General features: G+C 56.3%; 1 protein-coding gene across 2 annotated transcripts in view; it reads left to right on the top strand.

Annotated features, from left to right (window-relative positions):
- LOC308198942 (phosphatidylinositol 3-kinase regulatory subunit gamma) overlaps positions 1 to 12,380 on the top strand; it is a 63,244-nt gene that overhangs the window by 15,951 nt on the left and 34,913 nt on the right. The gene's annotated exons all lie outside the window — the stretch shown is intronic.

Raw genomic sequence — 12,380 nt, forward strand, 5'->3', positions numbered from 1 at the left:
GGAAAAGGAAAAGGAAAAGGAAAAGGAAAAGGAAAAGGAAAAGGAAAAGGAAAAGGAAAAGGAAAAGGAAAAGGAAAAGGAAAAGGAAAAGGAAAAGGAAAAGGAAAAGGGAAAAGGGAAAAGGGAAAAGGGAAAGGGAAAGGAAAAGGAAAAGGAAAAGGAAAAGGAAAAGGAAGGAAAGGAAAAGGAAAAGGAAAAGGAAAGGAAAGGAAAGGAAAGAAAAGAAAAGAAAAGAAAAGAAAAGAAAAGAAAAGAAAAGAAAAGAAAAGAAAAGAAAAGAAAGAAAAGAAAAGAAAAGAAAAGAAGAAAAGAAAGAAAAGAAAAGAAAAGAAAAGAGAAAAAGAGAAAAAGAGAAAAAGAGAAAAAAGAGAAGAAAAGAGAAAAAGAGAAAAAGAGAAAAAGAGAAAAAGAGAAAAAGAGAAAAAGAGAAAAAGAGAAAGTAAAAGAAAGAGAAAGAGAAAGAGAAAGAAAAAGAGAAAGAGAAAGAGAAAGAGAAAGAGAGAAAAGAGAAAGAAAAAAGAGAAAGAGAAAGAAAAAGAAAAAGAGAAAGAAAAAGAGAAAGAAAAAGAGAAAAAGAGAAAGAAAAAGAGAAAGAGAAAGAAAGAGAAAGTAAAAGAGAAAAAGAGAAGTAAAAGAAAGAAAAAAGAAAAGGAAAAGGAAAAGGAAAAGGAAAAGGAAAAGGAAAAGGAAAAGGAAAAGGAAAAGGAAAAGGAAAAGGAAAAGGAAAAGGAAAAGGAAAAGGAAAAGGAAAAGGAAAAGGAAAAGGAAAAAGGAAAAGGAAAAGGAAAAGGAAAAGGAAAAGGAAAAGGAAAAGGAAAAGGAAAAGGAAAAGGAAAAGGAAAAGGAAAAGGAAAGGAAAAGGAAAAGGAGAGAGAAAAGGAGAGAGAAAAAGAAGAACCAGGTGAGAAGCTGAACAAAATGGCTCAAACATGCTGTTATGGGTCAGCTGGAGACAAAGTTAGGGGGGGTTTCGGACCCAGCCGAAGCTGGAGGTGCAGCCCGGGGCAGCCCCGAGCACCCAAACGTCCCCGTGGCGTTTCGGCCCAGTGGAGGCGGCCGCCACCCCGCTGCGCTCCCCCCGTCCTGGCTGCTCAGCTCCCGCTCTCCTGGCTCATTGCTTTGGTTTGAAGAAACTTTGGCAAGAAATCTGTTGGGACTGAAGCAGGGGGGTTGGGTTTTGTGGGTTTTTTTTTTTAGTAGTGCAAGAAGCAAAAGCAGGCACTGGCCCTACCTGGATGGCCTCGCCCTGCTGTTTTGGGAGCGGTCGCAACCGTCCGGCCGCTGCGCGCCTATCGGAGGAGCCCTGCTCCCTGGCCTCCGACAGCTGTTGGCGTGAAAGCACTAAACCGAAACATCTGGAACGTTTCAGGCAGAGAAACCCAAGCGTTTTGGGGTCCAGAACGATCCAGACGATCCAAGACAAATTCACGAGCCATCGGGCTTGACCTGAAGCTGTTCCTTCCAGCGAGGAGCCCTCGTCCAAGCCGTGCTGTCCCGGCTCGTAGCGGGATGCGCAGCGCAGCGTCCTGTGCTGGCACGCGTCCCCTGCACCGAGCACAGCCAGCCCCGAAATCCCTTCGTGCTGGCTACTCCTGATCCCGTCCAGTTTCGGCTTTTTCCCCGCAGAAAGCCATACAAAACTCTGGTGCTCCCCTTCCCGGGGAGCTCGTCCCTCGCCAGCTCGAGGGGAAGAAGCTCAGGTTCTTTTTTCCGAGAAGGGTGGATGCGCTTTGCAGAACAAGATAAGGGATTTCGCCATCTGGAACGGCTTCGGGTTTCTTTTCGGGTGCCTCCTCCCCTCTCATGGCCTCCACTCGGGCTCCCCGCGGCTCCCCGAGAGCGGAGGCCGCCTCCTTTTGGCAATTAATCTGGGCACGCTTCATGCTAACGAGTCTCCCCACTTTAAATTATAAATGGCCCTCGGCGTGTGTGCACACAGACGCACGTGCGCACGTGGAGAATCCTTTAAGGCCATCATTAGCTGTAATTAGCGGGCTCTGTCACTCATCTTTGGCAGTTCACGACGAGCCCCGAGTCACAGGAATCCGGCGGCGGATAAAATAAACACGGTTTCAACAGTTTGGAAATAACAAGCCCTCATTAATCAGACAAGCCCCAAAGGGGAGGGCTGGGAAGAGCGGCAGCCTCTCCGCCATCCCCATGAGCGGGGCTTTTGGGGCTCGGCTCCCCCCATCCCTCCCCTGCCCCGAAACGCGGGATGCGCTCTCCCTTCTGGCCTGTTTGAGCCTGAAACTGGGTGAAACCTCCCCAAAAGGGCTCCTGTATGGTTCTTCTCTAGGGGGGAAGCAGCTGAGGCGGCGCAGGGTTCGGGATCTGGCCTTGGATGCACATTAAGGGCATGGGGGGAGGCAGTGGGAGCACCTGTAGGGTCCCACAGCATGGGGCAGGGCGGGATTTGGGGTCGGGGCTGGTGCGAGGGAAGTTTCCCGGGAGGCAGGGGGAAGCGGGGAGGTTTTCAGCTGTCACAGCTGCAGCTAAATCACCGCGAATAGGAGGGGAATGGGACACACGAGGCTGGATTACATTACAAAGGAGCAGTCCATCATGGGGTATTTAAAATAAGCCGCTTAGATGCACAGTAGCAGATTTGGAGTGCTAAGGGAATTGAAGGCGCTGTGGCTTTGCGAGGCTGGATCAGATCTGGTGAAGATGCCACTTAGGACAGCACATCCCGTCCTGCCTCGCTGCCCCGGGGGACACGCACGTGGCCCCGCAGCCCCGCCAGGCAGCCGCTGGGGACAAGCCCAAGGTGACCCTGGCTGCGCTGGGGTGGGTGACAACGTCCTGTGGCATTTTCCTGGGACGCACGGTGGGTTCAGCCCCTCTTCGGGTGGCGCTGAGCCCCGTGGATAGATGTACGGTGAAACAGCTCCGGGATGGGGATGCCCAGGAGGGAACCGTGCCTGCGCTGCTCCCTCTGAGCTGGGCTGCAAGCTCAGCCCCAGGGAAAGGGATTTCAGCCCAGGCAGGCATTTCCCAAAAGAGCATCCTTTTCAGAACAGGCATTTCCCACCCTGGTCCCACACCTCCGGGCTGCTCTGATCCCAAGGGTTCACCCGTGGTGGCCCCGCAGAGACAGCCCCCGTGGCATTGCCCCATCACCGGCCGTGCCCCCGGCCGTCACGCTGCCCGTCCCTTTGCACCCAGCGAGGGCAGGGCACAGAAACATGCCCACAAAATCCGTGGCCACATGTCCGATTAGGCTGTGGGACCGCCTGCCCCTCTCCTTGCCCTTCGCCTGCGCCCTCTGTCCCCTCCTCACCCCGCTCCGGTGCTGCGCTCCGGTGCTGCGCTCCTGCGGGTTTACCCGCTGTCCCCAGCTCCCCCCAGCATTAATCCAGGGGAGGATTAAGGTTAACAAGCTCCTGGAGCCACCCAGCCCTCGTGCCTGCCTGGGCAGACCACTCTGCCCTGGTCCTGGGGAGGGCACGGCGCCTTGCTGTCCCCAGGGAGACGCCTGATGTCCCCCAGATCCCCCCACCCCGTGTCCCCCAACCTCTCCTCCACCAGCACGCATCTCACCCACTTCGCACGGCGCGCACTCGTATCTCCCCTTACTGGTGCTCGTTGCCATCCCTGCGGGTTAGGGGCTCCAAAACCTCCCTGAGCATCTTCCCCCACCACCTGCAAGCCCAGGGAATGGAGATGGAGGGGGGCGGGGGGTCTTGGCCTCTCCTCCCTCTTCCCCCCATCCCCTGGCTGCTCAGCCCCAGGTCTCTCGATCCTAGATAGCTGTGGGCTCCTGACAGCCAGTTTGCACACACGGAAAATATCTTAATCCCCTGATCCCTGCCTCACGCTGCCCACCAGAACCCCCGCTCTGGCCACAATCCCCGAGGGGACGTGGCCGGGGGACTGGGGACCCTCTCTGGGACACCCACAGGGTGCCAGGGCCAGCATCGGGGGACTGCGTGGGTGAGGCTGAGCCCCAGGGAGTCCTGTCACCCGCGGGGAACAGCGGGGACAGGGTCCCAGGGGTGCTGCTGCTATGGGACGGGATGGTCCGGGCAGATCTGCCACCCTCCTGTGCCCACCTTAGTGCCAGCCCCCTTGGGAACAGGGCTTTTAGAGAGAGGCAGAGAGGTGGCGTATTTCTAGAGTAATTTTCTTAGTTTTATTTGGGATTCCTACATGCGTCACGCTGAGTGTAGCCCCCATCCCCTGCCCCATATCCCCCCGCAGCAGCTCACCCACGCAGGGGGCACGGCAATGGATCCTCCCCGGCGTGCGGGGTGGCGGAGCGCCCCGTCCCCAGCCCCAGCCCCATTTCCACGCTGCCTTCACCTGCGCTGACCCGCAAGCCGTAATCCCCCTCCTGCTGCACCTGCAGGACGCGGCCGGGTTATCTCAGCAGCTGGTCCCGGCCGGGTGAGCTGAGGCCACCGCCGGGGCCGGTGGCTGCGGGATGAGGGACGCGCGGTGTCAGCCCCGGCGGGGGAGCTGGGGAGGACGGGCTCCATCCTGCGCCAGCCCCCGGCCGCCAGCACCAAACCCATCCCCGAGGGAAGAGGGCACTGAGTATGGGGGAACCCGAATGGGACCCCATGGGGAGGAGGAGGAGGAAGGTGAGGGGCTCAGCACCACCTCTGGGGTCTGTAAATAGGCAAAAGGAACAAAAAAAACGGCTGTTTGCAGCCGCGTCTCCTGTATTTATAAGAAGCAAAGAAGATGCTGGGATAGCGGCTGAGCTGAGCTTTTAACCAGGCAGATTACACTTAGCAGGAGCATTTACCTCTGCCTCTAATCCGCCTGCCACAAAGACTTGCTAACTCCTTCCCGTATTTAACTGGGAGGCTTTGAACTCTTCCTGCCACCGGTGCTCCCGGCACAGGGGTCCCGCGGCGCCCGGTGCCCACCCAAGGGGGAAATCCCGCAGGAGCAGCCACTTCTGATTTTCCTGTGATTTTTGCTCCAGCTTCACAGGTTGGCAAATGGCTTTAGAGATGCTGAGGGTAAATCGTTCCCCGTTGGCCGCATAAGCATGGATTTGGGGTTGGTGCTGGCACCGCGGTGGCGTCCCCATGGGCACCAGCCCGGCGATGTCCGTGCAGGTGGCACCAGTTGGGGTGCACCCGGTGCTGGCTCTGCTGAGAGGGGCAGGGGAGCTGAAACCTGCAGGGGTAGCTGAGCCTCAGGGCAAGTAATAAATGTCCGCGAGGTCAGTGACAGGGGCTCAGGGACCTGCCTGCCCCAGCTGGTGCTAACTGGGAGGACTGGTCCCCAGCGCCCGGGTGGGTGAGGTCCCCACGACATGGACATGCTGTGGGTCAGGGCTAGAGGCACGAATCCAGCCCTCCTCTGAAGAAGGGCTTGGCACATCTTTGTCGTTGCACGCTCCAACAGACCTTTCCCAAAATTCAGGGTGGGGAAAGGGGACGAAGCCACCACCCCACGGCCCCTGCTTGGGACATTTCCGATCAAAAAATCACCGCTGCTTAAACACAACCGAAAGGCATGAGGAGAGCCCTGCAAGTAGCTGTCTGGCAAGCAAGGGCGGGCTTATTTTCAGCTGGATTTCTTGCAAGAACAGAAAACACTCGCGGGAGGGCAGGGATAGGCATGGGGGGGCTGCTGCCAGGGACAAACCCCTGCGAGGGACCGGCAGGGCCATGGGAGCCCGGCCGCGGTGCATGGCAAGCGTAAATCCCTGAGTGCCAGGTCTACGGGCTGCAACGGGAAGGAAGCGTGAGCCCAGAGAGCAGGGCCAGGGCTGAGACGTCCTCCGGCTTCTGGGAACCGTTAGCTGTTGGAAATTCCGGCTGCTCCCAGCCAGGTTTCGAGCCCACGTCCTGCTTTTGTCCCCAGCGGTGGCCGAGCTCTGCGGACGTCACCGGCGGGCGAAGGCACCGCAGCGTGCGCCATGCCTGCAGGAGGGCTGTTGTTAGAGGATAGGAATGGGAGAAAATGCGATCTGGTCACCAAAGCTTTGGGGTTATGAAGACATCTCCCCTTGGGACTGGTGCCTTGTTAGTTGGTGCCTCGTTGGGCTGAGCGGTGGTGCTCATGGGCAGGGGTGATGCTCCCAGGCAGCTCTGACCCAAACCCGTGCACCCTCTGACCATCAGAAGCTGCTCTCTGCCATTCCCACCAGCTGCTGCCTCACCCCAAAGCCCTGCCAGGGGAAAAACCTCCTGAATTTCCCCTTGGAAGCCAACAGCATGGCACACAGGGGAGGAGGAGGGGAAGGGAGGGCAGCTGCTGGACCACAGGTCAGCGACGCAGCCGGCTTTTCTTCCTCGTTGGCAGCCCGGGGTTCTCAGTGCCCCAGCTGCAATGCGAGCAGAAAACCGGACATATCCAACAGCAAGCTCCTTGGGGAGCAGCAGCAGCCCGTGCCCACGTCCCCATCCCCACCACCCAAAGGCTCAGATCAGGGCAAAAAGCCACATCGGGAGGCTGGGAGGCGGCAAGCACACCGGCACTTCTCTGCTGCTTATTCCCCTCCTGCAGCCTTTGTAACAAGAAAACCACAAAATTGCAACAAATTCCCCCCCCAAAAAAAACCAGCAGTAGCCTCTAGGAAATGATTTTTCCCAATGGGGACAGGTGGGGTGAGCAGGGCTGGAGACGGCCGGCCACTGGTTATGGTGAAGATGAATGAGTTGTTTCGGGAGGAGCATCTGAAGTCCTACCGGCACCGAACTCGCCGTGTCCTCTTGTTACACTCCTATCCCTGCCCCCAGCACCTCCCGCTGGCAGCACACCCGTTCCCTTTCCCAGCACAGACACGTCCCGGTGCTGGGACCCCAGCAACCTTTCCGCCCCCAGCAGCATCGCCCCGCGGCGTGGGCGAGAGCAGCCCCAAGGCGACGGTGACGGGCAAGTTTCTATTCTGACCGACCGCTCGTTCAAGCACCCGTAACTCCCTCTAATGTGTTTTTCTTTTTCTCTCTCCTCTGGGGATGGAATTATTCTGGCTTTGTGCAAAAACGGCTCTGAAGTGCTTTGGAAGTGGAAACCTCCCATTACACTTTTGAAAAATAATATTAATCTTCCCTCTCCTTTTATGAAGTGCTCTCTCTCCCAAACGGCTCGGGACTGGAGGTGGGCATTTGATGTGGAAATAACCCTTGCTGGAGGAGCCCTTTTGATGTCTGTTTGTCACGGGGCTCGTGGGAGGCGTCCCTGCCCGTGGCACGGGGTTGGGATCGGGTGGCCTTCGAGGTCCCTTCCACCCAAAGCATTTTGTGATTCTGTGAGGTGGATACTCACCTCTTGGGACCCAGCATTGTTCAACCAACCCCGCGTCAGGTCTGGAAATATTCGGTAGGGCGAGGATCGTAATAAAGGACAGACGAAAAAAAAAAAATGAAAAAATCAACCGTAACCTCTCGTCCCACCCGGTGAGGGCATCGCAGCCCCGTGCTGGGTGTGAAGCCATGACCCAACGGCGCGCCGCTTGTTTTGTTTCTCCTCTTCGTGTTCAGAGGCTGCTCTCCCTGCGCTTATTTACCGTTAAGCAGAGAAAGGCAGGGAAAGCGATCTCCAAAGCAAACAGAGCCCTGTTTCCATCTGGGAAAAGTTGGAGGGCAGGCGCGTGTAGCTCGGCAGCCATGCGCGGTGGTAGAAGGGTCGTTTTCCAAGGCACGGGCTGCACGCGTGCAACTGCAGGGAAAAACCGTGCCAGCCAACGCGCCTTCCAGCTCCTGGCCTCGCCTGCTGATCACTAGTGAGATGGCTCCCCAACGCTCCCTGCTTTGGGTTGGGTTTTTTGCCTCTTGCTTTTGTTCTCCACCCAAAACCTGGGGTCAGAGCCACGGCGCACAGACCCGAAATGTAATGCTGGGCCCCGCCGCATCCCAGGGGTGGGCACAGGGACGTGGGGAACCACCGAGAAGCAACTGGAGGTGGCTCCGCTCTTACCCCCCCGGTGAAACCCGACAGGGGATGGCAGCAGGGCAGGGACGGGACCTCCGTTTTCCCGCATTTGCCACCGATTTCCCGGCGCTCGCATCACTGGCTGCGATTAAAACACGCGCTGCTCTGTGTATGAAAGAGGAAGAGTTATTGCAGGAAGGGGTCAGGATTATTTCGCTCCTCCGTGAATAACGTTGCACAGCTCCTCTTAAAATCGGACCTGAGGAATTTACAGAGCGGTTATTGTGCATTCCTTGGAAAAAAAATAAAAATCTGAGCAAGTAGTGCCAGTGCACTAAAGCAACGAGCAGAGGAAGTGAAAAATATTTTAAATTCCTATACAGTGTTACATTTCAAAAACGTCCTGCTTTCAGAATTAGGAGGGGGTGGCTTTTTTCTCTCTCTTCTTTTTTTTTTTTTTTTCCTAATTTCTCTGAACTTGTTACAAGTCTCCTTCCATTTTGCTCACCATTTCCGAGCGGCTAAAGAAAGGAAGGCCTGGCACGCCGACAGAGATGCGAAGTGCACAAAAGGGAGCAGAGTGTGGGCCGATAATTCTGTAATTGGAGCCGCTCGAGGCGAAATTTTTTTTCTTTTTTTTTTTTTTTTCGAGCCAGCCTAAATGGGGATCGCTGAAACCCTTCACAATCGCTCCGCCAGGGCTCTTCTTTAATGGATTGCTCCGTTTAACTCTCTCTGTTTGTCACTGGCAAGATGACAAGAGGAATTAGTGTGCTGGAAAATAGAAGGTGAATGGCAGCTCCCCGGCCCGGTTCCACGGCCCCGTGGTCCCCGGGGTGCCGTGGTGCCACAGCCGGCTTGCAGGCAGCTCTGCGGCCCCGACAGAGGAGGAGGGGAGCTCGCCTGCAAAAAAAAAAAAACAGCAGCTCCAGCACTAAAATGAGCCTGTGGGGGGAAAAAGGGAGACTACATATTGGGCTGGGGGTCCTGGAGCACCACGCGTGGCTGCAGGCTGGGGTCAGGGTGGGGAGGACCTCAGTGTCCTGGCGAGGCCAAGTCCTAAACCTTTAAAGAGCAGCAAACTGGTTTTGTATTTTGCTTTTACAGCCCGGAGGTTCAGTTTTTTTAAAGCACTGTGGATTAATGTCAGTCGGGGGCGCGGGGCGTCTCGGTGGGGGCACTCGCCGGCAGAGGAAATGCAGCACGGGCGCGTGCGGGCGCTGCTTTGGAGATGCTCGGACACCCCCATTGTCTACAGCCAGCCTCCGAAATTTTGGCAGCGACGATGCCCCGAGGCTAGAGATGTACCTTTCGCTTTTCCCATGAAATTCCACTCCGGTTTGGCTGAGTTATAGAAAAAAAAAAAAAAAAGTTTGAAAATCGCCATTTCCCTTCTGCTGCCTGCATTCCTCAGGAAGGCTTTGGCAGCCTGTCAGAACAATAACTGAACGTGAACTTTCTGAGGAGCTGGCCCTGCCAAAGCAGCGAGCCGGCGCGGCGTGTCCTTTCCCTCACCCCCACCCCGTGCCCACCCCTCGAGCACCCGTCCCGGGCACCCTTGGGTGCAGACGTGCCCGCTCCAGGCAGCAGCAGGCAGAGCACGGTGGGGCAAAGCAAAGCTCAGGTCCTCTCCCCGTGCAGGAGAGCAGTGCTCAGCACCCATCCTGTCCCATTACTCCTGTGGATTTTGGGGCAAAAACCCCCCGGAGCAGCAAGGAAAGGCTGGGTCAGGTTTTGCCCAGGGATACATTAGGTCCAGCTGCAATAACCTACATTGCAGAGATTTATTTAAAAGATCCCATTTTATTTTATTTTTAAAATGTTGTTATTTCCTATGTGAAAAGAATGTTGTTTACAATGCAAAGCCAAGTGCTTTTAAGTTAGGAAATGCCTGATGTATGATTCCTTGCAAGCTCAGCTCCGTGTGCGTGCACTGTGCCGCGACCCCCCCGTACGTGCGCCCTTACTTCGGCCTCGTCCACTGTAACGCGGACAGCGAGGACACGAGCTGCTCGGGCGGCCGTAAATAAGACACTTCCTAGCACAGAAGCGTTTCGTTTTAATGTTTTTGCAGACCGCATATTATTCCTTAATACAGGTTTTTAACGCAGTGTGTAATTTTCAAACCAAAGCACCCTACTCGGGCACGCTTGCCGAGCTTTTCCTCACCACAGAAATGCAGCCACATCTGGGGTGGAGCAAGGCAACGCTTTCGCAGCCTGTGAGGACACAAACCGACCCCGTAAATCACAGGGGAGGAAGCCCGGTCCCCGTTATAAGCGGGCGGCTCCCTCCGGTCCCGCTTCCCGTGGAGCTGCAGGGGGACACGGGGAGGGGAACTGCTGTCGCCTCACCCCGTCACCTCAGCGCAGCGCAGGGGTTGATGCTCTTCATCTGCTGGCGAATGCTCCGCGGTCCCTTGGGTATTTTCGGGAATGGGACTGTCTAATCCCAGGGGAAGGTGGAGCTTGCACCATCCTCCATCACTTGCTGGAAGCGCCCACCGGTTAGGGCAGATATTTCCCGATCCCCGGTGCCTGAGCAGCGCAAGCAATGCCATGGAGTGTTTTCTACCAGTCAGGGGGCATCCTTTACATCTGGAAAATCACCCTGCCTTGTGCCAGCTCCCTGCCAGCAGGCCCTGAGGTTGTGCTCTAACAGTGGTGGTCACATTCAGGTCTCAGGAGCGGCCAGGAGCCTCCAGCCTGCCCCAAAACCTCTTGTCGCGTTAGCACGTTTGGCTGGCAGCACTGCGGACCAGGCCCCCCCCCTTCCTCCTGCAGTCCTCCGACTCTAAAAGCCTGTCACGGCCTACATTCGGCTGTCGGGTATCACGTTATCATGGCTCGGCAAAGAGGAGAGCGAGCAGTTTGGCACAAATGGCTTTTCTGTGTTCAGCCTCCTCCAGCGCGGGTCCGCTCGGCTCCGCCTGAGGCGCGCGGAAGCGCTCAGCGCTTCAATATTTAATCTTGACTTGGCATACAACCTGTCAGGTCGGGGTAAATGGAAGGGAGCGAACTTGGGGCTGTTGACACTGGGGTAGGAGATGCGTTGGAGGGAGAGCACACGAATGATGCTCGCCTTTTGGTCTCGGTTTGCAGCAGAGCGGGTGGCGAGGGCTGGTGCTGCTCTGCCATTTATTTTGCTGCGGTGCTTTGCCACACGTGGGGCGAGCTGGTGTCCAGCCAGACCCAGACCACCCCTAAGCGCTCAGTGCCCTCCCAGCTTCGTGTCTCTTCTCCGGAGAGTCGCGACGTGTTCTCTTGCACGCTTTGCACAAGCAGAGGGGCTGTGTAAGGCAGCACACGTGTGTGCCCCTCTGTCCCGGCACGCCGACGGCCGCTCGCCCCTGCTGCAAGGCAGTCGGCGTGCGGGGAAAGGGAGAGCCCCGTGCGTGTGTGCTGGGAGCCAAGTAATCCTGGGCATATTATAAGCTCAGTTTTGAGAAATAAAAACACATTAATATTCCGTTCTCTCAAGGCATTATCCTACTGTTTACCACTACACGCAATCCTCTGCCTTAAATTGCATCTTTGATTAAAGCAGCAATGAGAGAAACCAGGGCTAATAACAAAATGTATTCTGCTTTAAATCACTAAAGTGAAAACATCAATAAGCTGTAACCATCAGCGCCGCCATGAAAATGAAGGCAACCATCATGGGAAACAGCAAGAGTGAAATCCACTTTACCGGCATAAAAGCCAAATAATTAGGTCTTATGTGGGTGGAACTTGTAACGAGGTGCAGGAAGGGGGAAAATGAATTTCAGCCCTGGCCTCTCTCCTCCTCCAGAGCCGCTCATCAAACTTTGGGGTGGCAATGGGGCCGGCAGACCCTGTTCTCAGCTCAGCGGGGTCTGCAACGGCCCCATCCCCTCCTGCACCCTCGGACGCCCCGCACCATCCGCAATGTCAACGTCTTGAGCGAGCTTGAGGCGGCACGGCGTGTTAGCACGAGAAATTTAATTTAAAAATTAGAAAGAGGAATCATATCTGGTTATCGCGGATTAATCAGAGTTTGTAGATGAGGGTATGAAATTAATTTATCTGCAGCGGGCTGTCTGAACCAAAGCCCTGTGCTCCGGCAGAGCCCACCGGGCCCTCGAGGAGCCGTTACCGGAATGGGGCCTGCTGGGGAAGGTCGCTGAGAGGAAACCAGCAGCCCCCAGCCCCACGCACCCAGACCCCTGGTTCATTCGTGCAGGGAGAACCCTGCCAGGGGCCCTCCACCTTGGGCCGGTGTGTGAGGAATTAGTAATAACGAGCCCTCCACGCTTTAAAGCACAAAGGCGCTGGGTTTCTAACGCAGCCTGTGCCCAACCGCGGAGGATCCAAGCGTGCCTGTCCTTGCCAAAGGGTTTTTCCCTCATTTTCGTGTGGCTGCCCCCTTGGCCCTCCTCTGAGGCTGTTCTGCTGAGCCCGGGCCCCAGGACGAGACCCGAGACCCGAGGACTCCCCCCCCCCCCCCGCAGCACTGAGGGGCAGCGGGCAGGCCCGGTACCGGTGCCGAGCCCACCGCCAGCCGGTGCCGCCGGGCGCACA

Source organism: Anser brachyrhynchus (assembly GCF_964034855.1).
Source record: "Anser brachyrhynchus genome assembly, chromosome: 8".
NCBI lineage: Eukaryota > Metazoa > Chordata > Aves > Anseriformes > Anatidae > Anser > Anser brachyrhynchus.